The sequence below is a fragment of the Lontra canadensis genome, unplaced genomic scaffold, assembly GCF_010015895.1.
Source record: "Lontra canadensis isolate GAN:19392208 unplaced genomic scaffold, GSC_riverotter_1.0 scaffold16, whole genome shotgun sequence".
NCBI classification, from domain to species: Eukaryota; Metazoa; Chordata; class Mammalia; order Carnivora; family Mustelidae; genus Lontra; species Lontra canadensis.
In genome coordinates this window covers 1504422-1527938 of record NW_022631010.1, presented here as the reverse complement: position 1 = coordinate 1527938, position 23517 = coordinate 1504422, and the positions used below count along the sequence as shown (strand labels likewise).

General features: G+C 37.5%; 1 protein-coding gene and 1 pseudogene across 1 annotated transcript in view; one reads left to right on the top strand and one right to left on the bottom strand.

Moving 5' to 3' along the window:
• The window catches only part of ASIP (agouti signaling protein), a 67880-nt gene that overhangs the window by 26295 nt on the left and 18068 nt on the right, over positions 1 to 23517 (top strand).
• LOC116868802 lies at positions 19741 to 19848 on the bottom strand (annotated as a pseudogene).

Sequence of the window (23517 nt, the reverse complement as noted above, 5' to 3'; positions counted from 1 at the left end):
GGATTGTTCTACTAGGACTTCTGAGATGCCTCTAAGGAAATGATGTAAAAGAGTGGTAGAGTAGCATCTGTGGCTCCCACACTGGCTTACTCCCAGTTGAAATTGCACAACCAAGACAGGCTGACAGTCTTTGGAGCACAGTTTTCTCAAATGAACCTCAGAGGCAATTTATTTATTTTTTTAAAGATTTTATTTATTTATTTATGTGACACAGAGAGAGACAGGAGAGAGGGAATACAAGCATGGGGAGTGGAAGAAGCAGGCTTTCCGCTGAACAGGGAGCCCAAGCCAGGATGCAGGCATCGATCCCAGGACCCCAGGATCATGACCTGAGCTGAAGGCAGATGCTTAACAACTGAGCCATCCAGGCGGCCCCCCTCAGAAACAATTAAAAAAAAAAAATTTCAGTGTACCTGGGTCATTTAATGGGTTGAGCCTCTGCCTTTAACTCAGGTCATGATCCCAGGGTCCTGGGATCGAGCCCCATATCCGGCTCTCTGCTCAGCGGGGAGCCTGCTTCCCCCTCTCTCTGCCTGCCTCTCTGCCTACTTGAGATCTCTCTCTGTCTAATAAATAAATAAAATCTTAAAAAAATAAATAATAATAAAAAAATTCATTGGGATTTAGGCAGAGATTATGTTAAATTTATATATTAATCTGGGGGCAGTTCTTTTTTTTTACTGTAATAATTCTTACCCTCAGTAGTTTGTCTTTCCACTTACTCAAGTTTTTCCTGTGTCTCTCACCAGAGATTATAGTTTTTTTCATATATATCTTCATAGTTGCTTAAATGTATTCCTACTTATTTTATTTTTGTCATTCTTCTGTGAATGAGATTTTTTTGTCATTATTGCTTTTAAGTTATTGTTGGCTTATACAAACACCATTGATTTTTTTTAAATATTTACTTAGTAACCACAACAATAGAGCTACAGCTATTTTAGAACATGTGTCTCATATATCAACTGACCATATTAGCAAAAATATTCTGTGTATTATGTACATAATTTATATTAATTAGTATATTTTCTTGGTCCATGTGAATATATATTTGGTATCATCAATAAGCACAATTAAAAAACATCATCATAGGGGCACCTGGGTGGCTCAGTGGGTTAAAGCCTCTGCCTTCAGCTCAGGGCATGATCCCATGATCCTGGGATAGAGCCCCACATCGGGCTCTCTGCTCACCAGGGAGCCTGCTTCCTCCTCTTTCTCTGCCTACTTGTGATCTCTGCCTGTCAAATAATTAAATAAAATCTTTTTAAAAAAATCATTATAAATTGTCCACAAGACAATACCATCCAAAAAAGCCACAAAATTTAATTTTAAGACAAGTTACAGCTTTCCAATAAAAGAGTAATGTCCTCACTTGGCTTATAGTTTATTAAATTTGAATACCTATGCAGAAACTGATGGTACTAGTAAGACAAGTACCTTTGGTAATTACAGCTACCATTTATTGAGATTTTACTATGTACCAGCCATTAGGATACACATTTTATATTAGTTATTTCAACAACTCTAGAAGTAGGTGTTATTCTTATTTTCCAAATGAGAAAACTGAAGCTCAAAGAAACTGTCCATGGTTATATAGCTAGCTAATGATAAAGACAGAATTTTTTTTTATATAATTAATTCACTGTGGGAAAATTTATTCACATTTCTTTTGTATCACCAAATACAAGAGGCAGGCTGTATTTAAAAAGTATACATTAAAAGTATACATTGACTGGCGATTCACAGACCTGCACCCCTGGGGGAAAAATATATTATATGTTTATAAAAAATAAAATTTATAAAAAAGTATACATTGATTATGTGATATGTGTTCAACAATCTAGAACTAGAGGATCACTCCTAGTCTGCTTTACAGAGGTTGAAAATGCACTCTAAGTGCTGCGGGTGTGACGATCCAAATATTCCAAACAATTGAATCTAAACATATCCAGACAATTTTCCTATTGACAGTTTTCAGAATTTTAGATCTAGAAGACAACTTATAGATTAATTAGACTTGTTAACTCCATTAAAGACAGAATTTAAACCCAAGTTGTCTGACAAACTCCAACGTCGTGTTTTTGACACTTGATTACTTCCCCTAAGAAGTAGAATACTATAAATTCACCAACTACACTAGTGATAAGAGTTTAGGATAGTATATACCTGACTCTTTTTTTTTAAGATTTTTTATTTAATTATTTGACAGAGATCACAAGTAGGCAGAGAGGCAGGCAGAGACAGAGAGGGGGAAAGCAGGCTCCCCGCTGAGCAGAGAGCCCAATGCGGGGCTTGATCCCAGGACCTGGGATCATGACCTGAGCTGAAGGCAGAGGCTTTAACCACCCAGGCGCCCCTATACCTGACTCTTAACAGATGGTTAAGAACACAGCATACTTCTTTCTTAACTTTGTTACTTCAAACAGAATGAACACAACCAACCAAGATGGAATAACTGGTACTGAATTTACCCTCCCCCTGAAAAAACTAAAAAATGGAACAAAATATATGAAACAGTGGTTTCAGTGGACACCAGGTTATGACAGCCAGTAATCATTGAAAGATGGAAAATAAGCCAAGCTTACAATTGTTTTAATAACAGTTTACAGACCATGGTGCAATGAGGTGAAATCCAGTCATCTGGCAATCTCCCTGAGTTGAGGAGACAATGTTGCGAGTCTTTAGATGCCACAGCATATAGAGTTTACAGGGCAGAGAATCAGAGAGGAATGAAGAAACCACCTGAGGCTGGGGAAAGAACCACTTAAAGGATTAGCAGCAAAACAAAATACCAATGATCACACAGGGCTGGGACTATTACCTATTCCCTCCATTCAGGGGGGAAACCCACATAATTCACAGAGCATCAAGAAGAGTATTCAGAAGGGTTTGCCTGAATGTTGGGGAAAAATTAGTCCTAGACTAAAGGTTGCTCTAGGCCAGTCTAAGAAAGTTTAGAATCAAGACCTTAAACAATAAAACTGGTTCCAAGTAACTTTATCCAAGAACAAAACTCAAGAATATTATAAGAATATAAAAATATATATCATCCAAAAGGTGATAATTGGTTCACAATGTCTGGTCATCCAAAAAGAAATTACTGCACATTTAAAGAAGCAGAAGATATGACCTATAATTAGGATAAAAATCAATCAGTAGAAACCAACCGAGAAATGATACATATGATAGAATTAGTAGGAAGGACATTAAAATAGTTCTTTTTACTGCATCCTTACGTAAAGAAGCTGAAGAAAGGGTTGGTCATGCTAAATGGAGACATGGAAAACATAAAAATGATCCAAATCAAATTTATAGAGATGAAAAGTGTAGTGAATGAGACAAAGTATTTTATTACTCATCATACAGCAAGCAACATGAGCATTAATTTTTTATGTCTGTTCCCCTTGCTCCCAAGTTCACCAGAACAACACAGAGACCCATATAGATGTCTGCAAACATGGTGAAATGTTTTACTTAAGAGAAACACGGGCCTTGGGGAACCCACGGTTTTGTTGTATTGCAACATCTACAGTTTATTTTATTTATATATCATGTAACATTTTTATTGAAGTATGGTTAATATATAACATTATATGAATTTCAGGTGTATGACATAATGATTTGATATTTGTATATATCACAAAAACCCACCAACAATAAGCTAATGATAATAGCTTATAATATATATTATAGAAATATTATATATATTTATATAAATATTATATAAATATAAATATATTATAAAATATATATATAATTTAATAGCTAGTTAACAACATACAAATACAAAATACACCGTAATAAGTCTAGTTAACATCCATCACTACATAGTAACAGAATTTTTTTTCTTGTGATGAGAAATTTTAAGATACACTCTTAGCAACTTTCAAATATGCAATATAGTATTATTCTAGTTGCCATGCTGTACATTATATCTCCTGACTTATTTATTTCATAACTGGAAGTTTCTATCTTTTGACTTCCTTCTCCCACTTTGCTCCCCCACCCCCACTCCCACCTCCGGCAACCACCAATCTGTTCCCAAGAGGGTGTAACAACCAGGCTGACCTGAAGCTGCTGTTGGCAGAAGGAAAGGTACATTATGCCCAGGAATGGTCGGGCAAAACTGCTGAATTTCAAAAATGGGTCTATATAACTCTTCATCCCATTCATCCTGATCACTAATCAGTAAACAGCTAAGAGGAGATTATTCCTTTCCAGAGAAAGTCACATTCCAATATCAAAACTCCTTTCTAAGGTATGTGGACCGGGAGAGTTAAGAGAGGTAAAAGTCAGAAATTCTTTTGAATTAATTTTTTTTTAAGTTCATTCCATAACCACTTCTATTCAACATTGTACTGGAGGTTCTAGTAGAGCAATTAGGCAAGAAAGAAAGTAAAATATCCATATTTGAGAGAAAGAAGTAAAACTATCTCTGTTGACATGATTTATTCTATGACATAATTTTGTATATAGTAAATCCTAGGAATCCACAAAAAACTATCAGGATTAATAAGTATGGGAGATTGTAAGATACTAGATTAAAATACAGTAATCAATCATATTTTTATACATTAGCAGTTAGCAACATGAAAATAAAATTTATAAGACAATTCCGAGTAAATTACCATCAAAGAGAGTAAAATAGGGATGCCTGGGTGGCTCATTGGGTTAAATAAAGCCTCTGACTTCAGCTCAGGTCATGATCGCCGGGTCCTGGGATGGAGCCCCGCATCGCATAGGGCTCTCTGCTCAGCAGGGAGCCTACTTCCCCCTCTCTGCCTGACTCTCTGCCTATTCATGATCTGTCTGTCAAATAAATAAATAAAATCTTTTAAAAAAGTAAAATACTTAAGAATAAATTTAATAAGAAAGTGTAAGATTTATACACTGAAAACAAAAAAAAAATCTTTTAATTAAAGATTTTTTAAAATATTTTGTTTGTGAAAGAGAAAGAGGTTGAGAGACCACAAGCAGGGGGAGCAGCAGGCAGAGAGAGAAGCAGGCTCCTTGCTGAGCAAGAAGCCCAATGCAAGACTTGATCCCTGGGATCATGACCTGAGCCAAAGACAGACACTTAACCGGCTGAGCTACCCAGATATCCTAAAAAAAATTAAAGAAAATTTAAATAAGTGGAAAGACATCTGAAATTTAGGGATTGGAAGGTTTAATGTTCTTACAGTGGCAATAATCTCCAAATTGGGCCACAGGTTCAGCTTAATCCCTATGAAAATTCCAAATGCTTTTTCTTTGCATAAGTTATCAAAATGATCCAAAAATTTCATATGTGAGGGACTTAAATTGCCAAAACTATCTTAGAAAGGAAGCACAAAGTTGGAGGATTCACACTTCCTATTTCAAAACTTCCTACAAAGCTATAGTAATCAAAATAGCATACTTGTATTAGACATGGTTCTCCAGAGAATAAAAACCAATAGGAGTTATGCACGCACACACACATGCACACACAATAGAGTAGTAGTCCAATTTTCCATTGGTAGTCAGGATCAGTCACCCCAGCCAGTACAGTAACTCCCTTCTTTGCTTGTTGATTCAAGAGCATGAAGAGCCAAAAGTGATGGGGTGGCAGTATTAAATTCCAGATCAATGGAATCTGTTTTGTCTCCTAGTGGAAGCATTCCTCCCTCAGTAACGAAGACCTCTGTGCCAGCAGAGCATAAAGTCATGGGAACAAGGAGCAGAAATTTTGCTAATGGGCAACAGTAAGTGGTGCCACTTCCATTTCCATCCCTTGACTCCTGGATTTGTGAATCCTGGCTATCAGAGAAACAGTACAATCTATTCCAACCATACAACTTTTTGGAGAACCTTGCCCCAGTCCTGCAAGATACTGCCACCTAGCTGGCACTGTAACTGAGTCTTCAAAAGGCCATTCCACCATTCTATCAAATCCCACTGCTTCAGGATGGTAGGGAACATAATGAGACCAGTGAATTCCATGAGCAGTATGGGTCCATTGCTGCACTTCTTTTGCTGTGAAATGTGTTCCTTGGTCAAAAGCAATGCCATGTGGAATACTATGACTGTGGATAGACATTCTGTAAGTCCATGGATAGTAGTTTTGGCAGAAACATTGTGTGCCAGGAAAGTATATCCATATCAAAGATGTGTATTCCAGTAAGAACAAAATGCTGTCCTTCCATGATGGATGTGGTTTAATGTAATCAACCTGCCACCAGGTAGCTAGTTGATCATCTCAGGGAATGGTGCCATATTTGTGATTCATTGTTAGTCTCTGCTGCTGGCAGATCGGAGACTCACTCGTGGTCCTAGCCAGGTTGGTCTTGGTGAGTGTAAGTCCATGTTGCTGAGCCCATGCAAAGTCAGAAATGCTTTCACAGTCACTTACCCAGAAATAACAGCCAAATATCTGCCCCCCCATGGTCTAGTCAAGTTGACTCAGGTATTAAAGAAGTATAGTATTGACATAAGGAAAGACATATAGATTAGTGGAATAGAACTAAGTGGTTAGAAATAAATCAATTCATAATCAGTTGATTTTTGGCAAGCATGTTAACACCATTCAGTGAGAGAAAGAACAGTCTTTAATAAATGCTGCTGGGACAATTAGGAAACCATAGCAAAATATTATGTCAGACCCTTACCTCACACCACGTACAAAAATTAACTCACAATGGATCATAAACCTAAATATAAGACCTAAAATTATAAAATTCTTAAACGAAAACATAGAAATAAGGGATACCTGTGTGGATCGATTGGTTAAGTGTCTGTCTTTGGCTCAGGTCATGATCCTGGGGTCCTGAGATTGAGCCCCATGTCGGGCTCCCAGCTCAGCAGGGAGTCTACTTCTCCCTCACCCTCTGTCTATACTCCCCTACTAGTGGTCTCTCTCACTCTCTCTTTCTCTCTAAGTAAATAAAGTCTTCTTTAAAAAAAGAAAACATAGAAATAATAAGGAAACATGACATTAGGTTAAGCAGTGGGTTTTTAGATATGATACCAAAAGCACAAATGAAAATAAAACATAGATAAATTGTGCTTCATCGAAATTTTAAAATCTTGTGCTTCAAAAGATATTATGAAGAAAGTGAAAAGATAACCCACAGAATGGCAGAAAATATTTGCAAATTTATCTGATAAAGATTTTTTTTATCCGGAATATATAAAGAACTCTCATAACTCAACAACAGAAAGACAAATAACCCTGTTTTTAAATGAACAGAGGAGGGCACCTAGGTGGCTCAGTTTGTTAAGCGACTACTTTCAGCTCAGGTCATGATCCCAGGGTCCTGGGATCAAGTCCCACATTGGGCTCCACCTGCTCTATGGGGAGCCTTCTTCTCCCTCTCTCTCTCTCTTTCTGCCTGCCACTCCCCTGCTTGTGCTCTCTCTCTCTCTCTCTCTCAAATAAATACAATATTTAAAATAAAATAAGGAAAGGATTGGGGCACCTGGATGGCTCAGTAGGTTAGGCATTCAACTATTGATTTTGGCTCAGGTCATGAGATCAAGCCCTGTGTCAGGCTCCAATCTCAGCTCAGAGTCTGCTTGTCTCTTACCCTTCCCCTGCTTGTGTGCTCCTTCTCTCTCTCTCTCCTTCTCTCTCAAATAAATAAATAAATAAATAAATAAATAAATAAAATCTTTTAAAAAAATAAAATAAGCAAAGGATTTGAATAGATATTTCTCCAAAGAAGATATATTAATGGACCAGAAACACATGAAAACATGCTCAACATCATTTGTTACTAGAAAAATACAAATCCAAACCAAAGTGAGGTAGAATTGTACACCCATTAGGTTGACTACAATCAAAAAGATGGTAGCAAGTGTTGACAGGATTGTGGGAAAATTAGAATCCTTATGTGTTGCTGAGGGGATTGTAAAATGGTGCAGCCACTTTGGAAACGTTTGACAGTTCCTCAAAATGTTAAACATAGAGGTACATATGACCCAGCAATTCCACTTTTAGGTATATACCCAAAAGAAATGTACATACATCCACACAAAATCGTGTACTCAAATGTTTATAGCAGAATTATTTATACTAGCCACAAAGTGAAAAACAATGCAAATACCTGTCAATAGGTGAATGCATAAATGAAATGTAGTACATCCATAAAATGTTATTCAGCCATGAAAAAGAATAAAGTACTGATACATGCTACAACATGGATGGACTTTGAAAACGTTATACTAAGTGAAAGAAGTCCGTCACAAAAGACTACATGTTGTCTGATGGTTGCACAACTCTGAATATGCTAAAAACACTATATTATATATTTCAAAAGGGTGAATTTTATGTTATGTGAATTATATCACAATAAAGTTATTTTTATTTTTTTCATTTTTTAAAGTTTTTCTATTTTTAAGTAATCTCTACACCCAACGTGGGGCTCAAACCCACAATACTGACATCAAGAGTTGTGTATTTCACTGACTGAGCCAGCCAAGTGTCCCTAGTCTATAAATCTTTAAATGATTAGTATTACACAGACCATATGCTGGGACCACAATGCAATTAAGTTAGAAACCAATAATTAGGGGCACCTAGGTGGCTTAATTGGTCGGGCGACTGACTTCAGCTCAAGTCATGATCCTAGAGTCCCAGCATCGAGTCCTGCATTGGGCTCCCTGCTCAGTGGGAAGTCTGCTTCTCCCTCTGACCCTACCCCCTCTAGTACTCTCTCTTTCTCAAACTCTTTTTCTCAAGTGAATAAATAAAATCTTTAAAAAAAAAAAAGAAACCAATAATTAATGAAAAGTTTGGAAAACCTCACATATTGGGATTTAAAAAACATACTTCTTAACTACTTACAGGCTAAAAATGAAATTATATTAGAAACCAGAAAATACTTATAACTAAACAGTAGGAAAACTACTATGTAACCAAACTTGTGGGATGCAACCAAACACTGTTTAGAAGGAAATTCATAACCTTAAAGGAAGAAAAAGAAGAAAGTCTTAAAATTACAGAAGTAAGCATTCAACATATGAAATTAAGGGGGAAAACAGCAGTATAAACTAAAGCAAAAGAAGTAATAGAAATGAAGCAGAAATTAATGAAAAGGAAAGTAAATATACCATAGAGAAGGTCAACAAAGCCAATATTTGGTGTTTTGAAAATATTTCTGGTAAAATTAATTAGGCAAGCAAGAGAGAATATGAAAATCACCAATATTATAAAAGATTAAATAGATGAAGATGATGATGATGAAGAGATTAAATAGATACAAAGAATAGTATAAATAATTTCAGGCCAACAAATTTGAAAATATGAAATAGATAAATTCCAACTGATCGATGTTGAACCAGAAAATCTGAATTGTATAATGACCAGTAAAGAAATTTGATCATAGTTTAAAAATCTTGACATACTCTGTATGATATTCTTTCAGAGGCCTGGTTGTTAAGTTCTACCAAAGTTTCCAGGAATAGAAAATCTTACATAAAGTTTCCAAAGAATTAAAAAAAAAATGTAAAGGAGGGACATTTCCCGGTTCTTCTGATGAAGGTAGAATAACTGATTCCAAAACCAAGCAAGGATAGTGGTAGAAAACAGGACAGAAAACAAAAAACAAAAAACACTGTACTACATCACCTAATTGGTTTATACCAGGAAAGTGAACTTGGCTTAACAGTGGGAAATAAATTGATTTACTACATTAGCAGATGAAGGAAGGGAAACCACCTGATTGTACCAACTGATGAAAAATCCAAGATCTCTTCATGACTTAAAAAGGAGAAAACAACAACAGAAAGGAACCTCCTTAATCTAATAAAAAGAATCTCTAATACTACATATGATTGGGAAATGTTGAAAGTATATCCTTTGTTGAAATATTAGCAAAAATTCTTCACCTTAGGGATGCCTGGGTGGCTCAGTCGGTTAAGCTTCTGCCTTCGGCTCAGGTCATGATCTCAGGACCCTGGGATTGAGTCCCACATCAGGATCCCTGCTAAGCAGAGAGCCTGCTTCTCCCTCTGCCTGTCACTCTCCCTGCTTGTGCTCTCTCTCTCTCTGATAGATAGATAGATAGATAGATAAGTAAATATGTAAATAAATAAGTATTCTTCACTTTATTCAACATTATGCTGAAGACCATAGCCAACACAGTAAGATAAGAATAAGAAATAAAAGATATAAAGATTGGAAAGGAGTAGAAAAAATGGTGGGTTTTGATGAATGTACTTATCATCTACAGAGAAAATCCAAAAGAATCTGTAGGTGAATTATTAGAATTAAGAGAATTTAGCAAGCTTGATGGGTATAAATCAGTTTATAAAATTCTGTTGCTTTTCTATATACAATAATAATTACTAAAATTAGTTTACAAATATAACATTTATAATAGCAACAAAGAAATAAAAAATTCTTAGGAATAAATCTAACCAACTCTTAATCTCAGTTCAGGTCCTGATCTCAGGGTCGTGAGTTCATACCCTTTGCTGGGCTCCACACTGGGTGTGGAGGTTAAAAAAAAAGAAAAAAGATGTAAAGATGACATTTCTCTTCAGATTGATTTATAGATTTAATGCAATTTTGACAAAAAATCCTAACAGTCTGTTTTTGTGGAATTTGACAAGCTGTTTTTATGATTTTTATATGGAAGAGCAAAGGACCAGGAATAGCCAAGACATTCCTGAAAAAGAAAATAAAAGGACTATCCCCACTAGATATCAATATTTATAAAGTAATAGTAATTACAACAGTATCTTAAGACAAATAGCCCAATGAAACAGATAGAATTCCCAGAAATAAACCCATGCATATATGAAAACTTGATTTATGACAGGTAGCATTGTAGAAAGGAAGGAAAAAGATGGATTGTTCAATAAATTGTTCTGGGACAATTTTTATGGGAAAAATTATATTCCTAGTTCATACTATGTACAAAAATTAATTCTAGTTCGACTAAAAATTTAAACTTGAACTCTAAATAGATATTTGGTGACATTAAGAAATTTTAAATATTTTTATTTATTTATGTTAATACCATAGTTATGTTTTTTTAAAATAGTTCTTATACTTTAGGGTGCCTGGGTGGCTCAGTGAGTTAAAGCCTCTGCCTTCGGCTCAGGTCATGATCTCAGGGTCCTCGGATTGAGCCCCACATAGGGATCTCTGCTCAGCGGGGAGCCTGTTTCCCTTCTTCTCTCTCTGCCTGCCTCTCTGCCTACTTGTGATTTCTGTCTGTCAAATACATGAATAAAATCTTAAAAAAAATAGTTCTTATACTTTAGAAATGCATTCTATAATACTAATGGGTAAAATATAGGGGCGCCTGGGTGGCTCAGTTGGTTAAGTGGCTGCCTTCAGCTCAGGTCGTGATCCCAGGGTCCTGGGATCAAGCCCCACGTTGGGCTCCCTGCTCAGTGGAGAGCCTGCTTCTCCCTCTCCCTCTGCCTGCCACTCTGCTTACTTGTGCTCTCTCTCTATCTCTCTGTCAAATAGATAGACAGATAGATAGGTAATTAAAAAATAAATATTGTGTTTTGGGGGTATAGTGGGTAAGAGTATAGATAAAACAAGATTGGCCCTGATTTGAACATTTTTGATGGGGTGCCTGGGTGGCTCAGTCATTAATCGTCTGCCTTCAGCTCAGGTCAAGATCCCAGGACCCTGGGATCAAGCCCCGCATCAAACCCCTCATTGGGATCCCTGCCCAGTGGGAAGCCTGCTTCTCCCTCTCCCACTACCCCTGCTTGTGTTCCCTCTCTCACTGTCTCTTTCTCTCTCCGCCTAGTAAATAAATAAATAAATAATCCTTTTTTTTTTTTAAGAATGTTTTTGAAACGGAATATAGGGGTTTAATATACTATTTTCTCTAATTTTGTATATATTTGAAATTCTCCACTATAAAAATTAGAGATTTTAGTGTGAAAGACAAAACTATAAACCTTTTAGAAGAGAAGATAGGAAAATATCTTTATGACCATGAGATAGAAAAAGGTTTCTTAAATATACAAAAAGAAAAATACTGATAAATTTGACTGCGTTAGATGAAGAATTTTGATCCATCCAAAGATACCATAAAGAGACTAAAAGGGCAAGCTATAAATTAGGAGAAAAGATTTGTAAGATACATAACCAGCAAAGGATTTGTATATAAGATATTTATGAATCAATGAGAAAAAGACAATCGAGGACATGGAGGAAAGACATGAATGGGAATTTCACAGAAAAGAAAGTTCAAATGGTCATAAAAATATGAAGAAATGCTTGATCTTTTTAGTAATCAAGAAAATGTCGGGGCACCTGGGTGGCTCAGTGGGTTAAAGCCTCTGCCTTCGGCTCAGGTCATGATCCCAGGGTCCTGGGATCAAGCCCCGCATCGGGCTCTCTGCTCAGCAGGGAGCCTGCTTCCCCCTCTCTCTCTCTGCCTGCCTCTCTGCCTACTTGTGATCTCTGTCTGTCAAATAAATTTAAAAAAAAAATTTAAAAAAAAAGAAAATGTAAGTTATTCTATAATGAAATACTGTTTTAAAACAGAGGGGCAAAAATTATTTTAAGTCAACAAACAAACAAACATTGGTGATGTAAAGAGCAAGAGCAATCTGCTCCTAACTAGAGTATAAAATTGGTAAAAATGAACTTGGAAAACAATTTGGTATTACCTAATAAAGTTGACTATACACATAACTTTATAACCAACCAATTCCATTTCTCAGTATGTGGAGTAACCACTACATGTGTGCTCAGCAGTCCTGTACAAGAATGTTCACAGGAGTGTTGTTCTTAATAGTCCATATTGGAGCAACTCACATGATGATCACAGTAAAATATGCATAAATAAAATGTGGGATATTCACTATGTAGCAGTAAAAATAACTAAATCACAACTTCACACATCAACAGGTAAAACAAAAGAAGCAAGTCCCATAATACATACAGTAGTATTCCATTCAGATAAAGTTAAAAACATATTGCATCAGGCTCTCTGCTCAGCAGGGAGCCTGCTTTACCCCTCTCTCTGCCTGCCTCTCTGCCTACTTGTGATCTCTCTCTCTCTATGTCAAATAAATAAAATCTTTTAAATAAATATATAAATACATAAATAATAAATACATAAATAAATATTTATGCACCCAACATGGCACCTTCCAAATACATAAAGCAGTTAATAACAAACATAAAGGAACTAATCAATAGTAATACAATAATAATAGAGAAATTTAACAACTCGCTTACATCAATGGAGAGATCATCCAAACAGAAAATCAACAAGGACGGGGCGCCTGGGTGGCTTAGAGGGTTAAGCCTCTGCCTTCGGCTCAGGTCATGGTCCCAGGGTCCTGGGATCAAGACCTGGGCTTGATCATCGGGCTCCCTGCTCAGTGGGGAGCCTGCTTCTCCCTCTCTCTCTGTCTGCCTCTCTGACTATTTGTGATCTCTCTCTCTCTCTCTGTCAAACAAACAAATAAATAAAATCTTAAAAAAAAAAGAAAATCAACAAGGAAACAGTGGCTATGAATGACACATTGAACCAGATGAATCTAACAGATACATTCAGAACATTCCATCCTAAAACAGCAGAATACACATTCTTTTCAAGTATACATGGAACATTCTTCAGATCATATATTAGGCCACAGACAAAGTCTCAACAAATTCAAAAAGAGTAAAATCATACCATATATCTTTTCTGACCACAATACTATGAAACAAGAAATCAACCACAGGAAAAAAAATATGGGAAGAGCATAAATACATGGAGGTTAAATAATATGCTACTAAATAATGGATGGAACAACCAAGAAGTCAAAGAGGAAATCAAAAAATATATGGAGACAAATGAAAATGAACACACAATGGCCCCAAATCTTTGGGATGCAGCGAAAGCTGTTCTAAGGGGGGAGTTTATAGCAATACAGATCTAAAGGAGCTAGAAAAAGAAGAATAAACAAAAACCCAAACCAGTAGAAGGAAGGAAGGAACTAATAAAGATTAGAGCAGAAATAAACAAAATTGAAACTAAAAACAAACAAAAACCAATAGAACAGATCAATGAAACCAGGAGGCGGTTCTTTGAAAAAGTCAATAAACTTGATAAGTCTTGGGGCACCTGGGTGGCTCAGTGGGTTAAGCCTCTGCCTTTGGCTCAAGTCATGATCCCAGGGTCCTGGGATTGAGCCCCGCATCGGGCTCTCTGCTTATTGGGGAAACTGCTTCCTCCTCTCTCTCTCTGCCTGCCTCTCTGCCTGCTTGTGATCTCTGTCTGTCAAATAGATAAATAAAATCTTAAAAAAAAAAAAACTTGATAAGTCTTTAGACAGACTCATCCAAAAAATGAGAGGACTCAAATAAAAAAAATCAGAAATGAAAGAGGAGAAATAGCAACTGACCAACTGACATCACAGAATTATAAGGGATTGTGAAAGAATATTATGAAAAATTATATCCCAACAAACTGGACAACCTAGAAGAAATAGGTAAATTCCTAGAAACATTTAATTTCCCAAACCCGAATCAGGAAGAATAGAAACAGACTGATTACTGAAAATGAAGCCAAATCAGTAATCAAAAACTCCCAAAAAGGGACACAAGCAGGGAAATTGGTGTCTTTTGCAAGACTGAAATCACAGCAAGTCCAGAAATTGATGCCCAATCCCATTTCACTGGTGTCAAAAAATGTTTCAAAACTTCTACTCTCACAGGTAGAATGAATTGTGTACTGGCCACATACAGAGGAATTGCTTTGATGATCTTATACTTCAAGTTAAGATCTAAAAAAAACACCATCTCTGAAAGCAACATAAATGGATTTTAACCTGTACCTCATTTGTTAAGTCCCTATTCCTGCAGAAGCCAATGTCAACTCATCATGTGATACTTAATTTGTACCAGACAAATTGTACTAGACAATTTGTACAATAAATTATGAACCTGGGAAAAAAAACAAAAAACCTCCCAACAAACAAAAGTCCAGGACCAGATAGTATCCCAGGTGAATTATACCAAACATTTAAAGAACAGTTAATACCTATTCTTCTCAAACTATTAAAAAAAAATAGAAGCAAGAAATCTTCCAAACTTATTCCAAGAGGCCAGCATTACCCCAACCCCCAAACCAGATAAAGACACTACAAAAAAGAACTACAGACCAACATCCCTGATGAACACAGATGCAAAAAATCTTCAGCAAAATACTAGCAAACCAAATCCCACAATACATTAAGAAAATCAGGGCACCTGAGTGGCTCAGTGGGTTAAAGCCTCTGCCTTCGGCTCAGGTCATGATCCCAGGTTCCTGGGATCAAGCCCTACATAGGGCTCTCTGCTCAGCAGGGAGCCTGCTTCCCTTCCTCTCTCTCTGCCTGCCTCTCTGCCTACTTGTGATCTCTGTCTGTCAAATAAATAAATAAAATCTTAAAAAAAAAATCGTTCACCACCACCAAGTGGGGTTTGTTTCTGGGATGCAGGCATGGTTCAATATTTGCAAATCAATCAGTGTGATACATCACATCAACAAGAGAAAGTATAAAAACCATATGCTCATTTCAATAAACTCAGAAAAAGCATGTGACAAAATTCAACATCCATCATGATAAAACCCCCAACAAAGTAGGTTTAGGGAGAACTTACTTCAACATAATAAAACCCATATATGAAAAACCCACAGCTACATCATTCTCAATGGTGAAAAATTGTGAGCTTTTCCCCTAAGTTCAGGAACAAGACAAGGATCTCTACTCCCACTGCTTCTATACCTTGCCACAGCAAGGAAGTCCTTGCTACAGCAATCACACACACAGGAAGGAATAAACGGCATCCAAATTAGTAAGGAAGAAGTAAAACTTTCACTGTTTGCAGATGACTTGATATTCTATACAGAAAACCCTAAAGATGCTACCAAAGACTACTAGAACTGATAAATGAATTCAGTAAAGTTGAGGATACAAAATCAACATACAGAAATCCATTGCGTTTCTATACACTAATAATGAAGCAACAGAAAGAGAAATGCAGAAAACAATCCTGTTTACAATTATATCAAAGAGAATAAAATCCCTAAGAATAAATTTCTTAAAAGATTTTATTTATATATTTGACAGAGAGAGATCACAAGTAGGCAAACAGGCAGGCAGAGAGAAAGGGAGAAGCAGGCTCCCTGCTGAGCAGAGACCACCCCCTCCCCCAGGCGATGTGGGGCTTGAACCCAGGACCCTGAGATCATGACCTGAGCTGAAGGCAGAGGTTTAAACCACTGAGTCACCCAGGCGCCCCCCCTAAGAATAAATTTAACCCAGGAGGTAAAAGACCAGTCCTCCGAAAACCAAGAGACATTGATAAAACAAACTGAAGACAACACAATCAAATGGAAAGATACTCCATGCTCATGGAGTGAAGAACGAATATTGTTAAAATGTCTATACCACCCAAATAAAACTACAGACTTAATGCAATCCCTGTCAAAATACCAACAACATTTTTCACAGAACTAGGACAAAGAATCTTAATATTTGTATGGAACCACAAAAGACCTCAAATAGCCAAAGCTACTTTCTTGAAAAAGAAAAACAAAACTGGAAGTATCATGATTTCAGGTTTCAAGTTATACTACAAAGCTGTAGTAATCAAAACAGTGTGATACTGGCACAAAAACAGACACACAAAGCAATGTGACTGAATAGAGAACCCAGAAATAAACTTGTGATTGTGTGGCCAATTAATCTTTAACAAAGGAGGCAAGAATATGCAATGGGAAAAAGACAGTGTCTTCAAAGTAGGTGTTGAGAAAACTAGACAACTACTCACAAAAAAAAAGAAAGAAAGAAAGAAGGAAAAGAAAAAGAAAGAAAGAGAGAGAGAGAAACTGGACCACTTTCTTACACCATACACAAAAATAACCTCAAAATGGATTAAAGACCTAAATGTGAGACAGGAACCATCAAAGTCCTAGAGAACATAGGCAATAACGTCTTTAACATTGGCCATAGCTCCTTCTTTCTAGATATGTCTACTGAGGCAAGGGAAACAAAAGCAAAAATAAACTATTGGAACGTGATCAAAATGAAAACTTCTGCACAATGAAGGAACAGTCAACAGAACTAAAAGGCAACCTACAGAATCAGAGAAGATATCTGCAAATGACATATCTGATAAAGGGTTAGTATCCAAAATATATAAGACACTTATAAAACTCAAGACCTGAAAAAAATTAATCCAGTTAAAAATGAGCAGAAGATATGGATAGACATGTTTCCAAAGAAGACATACAGATGGCTAACAGACACATGAAAAGATACTCAACATCACTCATCAGAGAAATACAAATCAAAACTACATGAGATATCACTTCACACCTGTCAGAATGGCTAAAACTAACAACACAGGAAACAACAGGTGATGGCAAGGTTGTGGAGAAAATGGAACCCTATTACACTGTTGGTAGGGATGTAAACTGGAGCAGCCACTCTGGAAAACAATATGGAGGTTCCTCAGAAAGTTAAAAATAGAACTATGCTATGATCTAGGGATTGTACTACTAGGTATTTACTTAAAGGATACAAAAATAATAATTCAAAGGGATACACGCACCATGGTGTTTACAGCAGCATTATCAACAATAGTCAAATTATGGAAAGATAACTTTCCATTGACTGATGAAAGGATAAAGAAGATGTTGTGTGGGGGCACCTGGGTGGCTCAGTCATTAAGCGTCTGCCTTCGGCTCATGTCATGATCCCCGGGTCCTGGGATCGAGCCCCACATCATGCCCCCTGCATGGGGAAAAAAAAGAAGATGAAGAATCAAAGAAGGAGAAGGAAAAGAAGAAGAAGGAGGAGGAGGTGAAGAAGCAGCAGCAGCAACAGGAGGAGGAGGTGGGGAGATGTGGAGCATATATACAATGGAATATTGCTCAGCCATAAGAAGAATGGAACCTTGGCATCTGCAACAAATGGATGGCTCTAGAAACTATATTGCTAAGCGAAATAAGTCAGAGAAAGACAAATACCATATGATTTCACTCATGTGTGGAATTTAAGAAAAACTACAAAACAACAAAGAAAAAAAGAGACAACCCCCCCCCCCAAACAGCCTCTTAACTATAGAGAACAAACTGGTGGTTGCCAGAGGGGTGGTAGGTGGAGGTGGGTGAAACCGGTGAAGGGGATTAAGAGTACACTTATTTTGGTGAACATTGGGTGATCTATAGAATTGTTGAATCACTATATTGTATATCTGAAACTAATATAACACTGTATGTTAACTATACTGGAATTTTAAAAATAGATATGAGGAAATAAGGCTAAATCAATGTAGAGTTATGCTATTTCCTTTCAAACTCTTTCACTGACATCCCCACAAAAACAAATAATCCTTGCTACAGGGCTCTTGCTGTAGAAACTGTTCCCTTCTAGAGAGCCTCTGAGCTTCAGGTTACCCAGGGGGCTATAAATTGTGAACTTGTAGTTCTAATTTGTTCAAGTAAAACCCACATGAAAAAGAAGAGAAGAGCCACAGCCTAATAACCTCCAGAGTCAGCTGAAGGGCAGATCCTCAACTGACAGAAATTACATAGAAATTTGAAAATTATCAGACCAATACTGAAAATCTCCAAAAGATCTTACTAATAACACAAGCGAGGTCTCATCAGTCTTCCCATCTAGGGTTTAACTTCTCCACCAAGCTCTCCTTAGCCCACCCAGAATTTCTGAAAGAAGCTGAATTAAACCCTTCTCTGGCAGGCTTTTTTTTTTTTTTTTTTCCCCCAGGTTAACTCCTTTAGTCAAAGTTTCATTCTGTCTCCCGGGATCCATTCTGAGGTAAATTCTCGTTAAATCTTGGTCATGAGTGTCCTCAGTACAACCACTTCCTTTTCAACTTCTTCTACTAATTTTGGTGTCAACCCCAATTCCAATTCCAAAACTGAGGAGAAATATATGGAATCAGACAACAAATATGGGGAAATTAGACATCCATGTGGCTTCCAGAATGAATATGAAGGCACAGCCTTTGCTTGACTGAAAGCAAAAGGATGAGATGGGAAGCCAGCTGCTGGGAGCTCCCCAGGTCTTCTAAAAAAGTCACCACAACACATCTTGCCTCTGCTGCTTAAGGACAGGGAAGAGACGCAGCTGCAGCTTCCCTTCATTATAGAGGCTGACTAACAGGCACTGTAAGTAGGAGGAAAACACTTTTCTTCTGCTGTCCACAGAGACCCCATCTTCTTCTCTGGGTTTAAGTTTCAAATGACCTGAGCTGTTAGAGATACTCTCTGTAAAATAAATGCTACCCTTTACTTTTGCTTCTCCTGCAAAACCTAGCCTGCTCTCTTGGTCTGCCCTCCTTCTGCTTTCCAGCTGATGAAACAGTTCTTTTCGTTGTGCATCAGTGAGAATCTTCCTGCCCATGAGATGGAGTGAAGTTTGGAATAATTTTTTTGTAATATGATCGGCTGTTTCCTTATTCTTGTCTTTGAAATTACGGACAAACAAGCTGCAAGCCTCTTCTGCTGCAAGGTCAGAAACAAAGTTCCTTTGGCCTCAAATTCTTCATATAGAGTTTAGTTAGCAACTTAAATATGCTTTCAGAATGAGTGAAGCTGCTACTACTTTGGAAAGTTTAAAGAACTTGTAGTCAAAGCAGTTTACCTTCTGTTAACTAGTAGCTTCTTACTTTTCTTTACTCTGCTTTTTCCATTTCCTAGCAGTTAAAAGAAAAAAAAGGTTTTAAGAAAGAAGTACTCCAAGATCTCAATTCTGACTCCAGAGTCAGATTTTAGCACTTCTTTAATGTCTTCAGAAAGTCACCTATTGTATCAGATTTCTCCCATCCAAGTACTAACCAGGCCCGACCCTGCTTAGCTTCCGAGATCAGACGAGATCGGGTGCGTTCAGGGTGGTATGGCCGTAGACTAGTATCAGATTTCTAATGATTGTCACAGAGCAGAATTTAGGATTTGGGATCAATCTGCTTGTGTAAAACTGGTTCATTTCATATTTATTAAAAGCAAAACAGATAACCAAAAGTCCATTTATGGCATAGCCTCCTTTTCCTTTCTCAATGTTTGAGTTTTCAGAGTGGATGTCCATTTTGGCACTTTTTATTGGCCCAGGGGAAAGCTCGGGTTAATATTTTCAATTGTGGATGAATTTGTTCTGCCATTTCCATTGAAGTGATGCTAGGAGAAGGAATGGCGCACTGGAGCCACTTGTGGTTCTCTTTGGTTATTTTGGAGGACTTTGTGGGATCAAAAGATCATGACCCACTCCCGAAACACTTGCATGGGCATTTGTTTCAAAACTTTTTCTAAGTTCTCTTGGAACTAAGTCATACATAGTCTTAAGATTTGTTCAGCTGTGGGGCACCTGGGTGTGGCTCAGTCATTTAGGTGTCCCTGGCTCAGGTCATGATTTCAGCATCATAAGATCAAGCCCACAAAGGGCTCTGCACTAAGCATGGAATTTGCTTGAGGTTTTCTCCCTTTCCTTCTGCCCCTCCCTCTGCTTGTGCTCTCTCTAAAATAAATAAAATCTTTTTTTTTTAAAGGATTTGTTCAGCTGTATATCCTTGGCTCTGCCTTGAACATTTTCTGCAGAAAATTTCATTTGACAAAAAAACCTCTTCCCTTCCATCTGCTGTGAAGTTCTGAGCTGTAGCAGACCATCAGCCTAGCTTCAGGTCATGCTTAGTGAGTGTAGAATGTGCCCCAAGTCAAAGGGATCTAGAGACTCACAGCTTGGCCCAGGGCAAAGAAAGGGAGAGAAGTAGTTTCTGGCAGACAAAAACAAAATCAGTGAAGTCCCCACTAAGGTTTTTGTTGAGTAATAAGCACTAAATCATACTGAAGGGAACATTGTCAGGAGAACAAAGTAATCTTTTTTAGCAACTCCTACAAGTATTGTATTCCTTGTACACTCTGGGAATGAATATCTTGGGAAGCCTGGACTCTGACCTCTGTCTCAGTAGAACATGGAGACATATTTCATGCTGAGACGCAGCTGCCTGGATGATTTGTGTCTTTTTGCTTCTTGAGGAGAAACACAGCCTTAATTAAACCTTCTCTCAAATTCTAACTCAGGGTCCCTTAGGCAGATCCTGGGCCTGACACATGGTTCTTGCTTTCTGCAGAAGAGTCCTGAAGCAGGCTGTTAAGACCAAAACCACCCATTAGAATATTATCCAGTTTGGCATCGGATAATAAAAATATAGACTAGTCATAAAAAAAAGGTATAAAAATTAAACTAGTCAATTCAGTCACAACAGTCAGATTTGTCTGTATATATAGAAACCGCACAAGAAATAAAATTGTTTTGGTATTGTTAAAGAAGAAATCATTCTGATGCTTGTTAAAATGGTTGAGGAAGACTTTCTTCAAGACTATTTCAGTAGGGATAGTGCAATAAAGGATGGAGATCAGGCTCAACTCCAAATACAGCAAAGATAGTTGTGGATTTGTAACCAACAAGCAGAGTGAGGGTCAGTGGATGCAAAATTACTAAAAGGAGACATCAAGGATAGGAGGAATTCTTGCTAAACTGACCTAACAGGATTCTTGCTAAAGGCAGCCTTGTACATCAAAGTGGGGGACGAGGAAATCGGTCAGATATCAGGGGTGGGGAGATTCTCATTAAATTGACAAGATTCTTGCTAAAACGATGTGGTAGGCAGACCAAAGACAGGAGGAGGACCAAGGCGGAGACCTAGTTGAGAAGCCTCAGAGGAGTCTAAAGTCTGACCAGGAAGAGTCTGTGTCAATACCCACAAGCTTTCTTCTCTCCTTCTCCATTCTTTCCCATTCTGCTCCCTCAATCCCACCAGCTACAAAAGAGAAGGCTCTATTTCCTCAGCTGGCCCTTCCCTTATACTTCCCAGGCTCCCTCATTATTGAAAAACAGAGCTTTCCAGACTCTCAGAACTCCAGGTTCAACATCTCAGCTAGCAGATGTGGCTGACTTATTCTAGTTTCTGATTGCTAGGGTCAGTTTATGCCCTGGTGAAATAGTCAAGGCCCTCCCCACTTTGGGAAACATGCTTCCCAGATGTGGAGAGGCATCCCTGACAGACTCACTGGTAGTATTTGTAGTCCCCACCACTGTGGGGAGACTGGTCCGTAGAGGAGGAAGAGCAAGTGGCTAAGCAAACATATCACTCTCTCCTTAGCTGGAACATTTTTAATTAATCTGACAGTCAACAACTTTCACTGATAGAACAGTGAGTATAGAGAACTAAAAAAGTTCTAAAACCAGGGTTTGAAAAGCCAAGTAAATAGTGTTTTGCTTGGTTTTGTTTATTTCTAATGTAGCAAGCTGGACTAGGCCAGGACGGCAGGCCCCTAAACCAATGAGTTTGTAGTGTTCCTCCTTTCTACCTTAGGAAAAGGTGCCAACCTTCTTGTGTGACTTGAGTCAGACCTGGGACTGATGCCTCTCTGTATACTCACTATCTCTGTCCTTTGAGCTGCTCTGAGTTTCAGTTTCCTCAGCTATGATATGTAGTTTATGGAGAGGATTAAATGTACATAATGTGCCTAGAACAGAGTCTGGCATATAGCTGGTACTCAATAAACAGAAGCTATTATGAGTCACATCCCTGTCTTTGTCACTAATTATTAATTAGAAGTTTGAGTTGTCTTGCAGTGGAAAGAGTAGCACAGTGAAAGAAGTTCTAGTCTTGCCTCTTATTGTTGCCTCTTATTGACAGTGAAATACTAATCAGGAAAAAAAGAGCAAACTACTTATTCATCAAACAAACAAACAAAAATTCATGAAAAAATAAAACCTCAAAAATATGTTGAGCAAAAGAAGAAATAATCCCACACAAAATATTTCATCCAGTATGATTCATTTATATGAATACAAAAACCAGAAAAATTGATCTATGTTGGTTAGAGTGAAAATAGAGGTTATTTCGGAAGGCAAAAATAGGTATTGACTGGAAAGACGCCCAAGGAAACTTTCAGGAGTGAAAGAAGTATTGTATATCTTGATCTGAGTAGTGGTTACATAAGTGTATATGTAAGTTAAAATTCATTAGGCTGAATACTTAAATTTGTGCATCTTACTGTATGTAAGTATAGTAAGTGCTTGTGTACGGTAAGTACACAATACTTAACACAGTATTGTGGGCATAGTGGCAAAAACTCCCCTGATAATTCTAATGCATAACTAGGCTTAAGTTCCTTGAACAAGATCCTTGAAGTCTCTTCCTGTTCTAAAGCCCTTAAATTCTTCTATTCCCATCTCGGCCTCCTTGCTGGACACTTTTGTTCACAGAGTAAATGGTCTCTTTCACCTTTTTTGGTCAAGCTCAAGATCAAAGATATTAAGAAAAGCCAGAGTCCTATCCTAGCACTCAGATAATGGATACTGATGAAACTCAAGAATTGTCCAAGCCCCAGTATAGTAGAACAAAAGCCAAGGAAAAGACATTGAATCACAATCAAATTTGATGTGTAACCTGTCCTGTTGGCCTGAAGGGACTAGCAAATCTAAAGATTTTCCCTTGTTGGTTTTTTTTTTTTTTTTTTTGCTACCCATTCATTCATTCACTTATTTGCCAAATAATTAATGAGGGTTGACTCT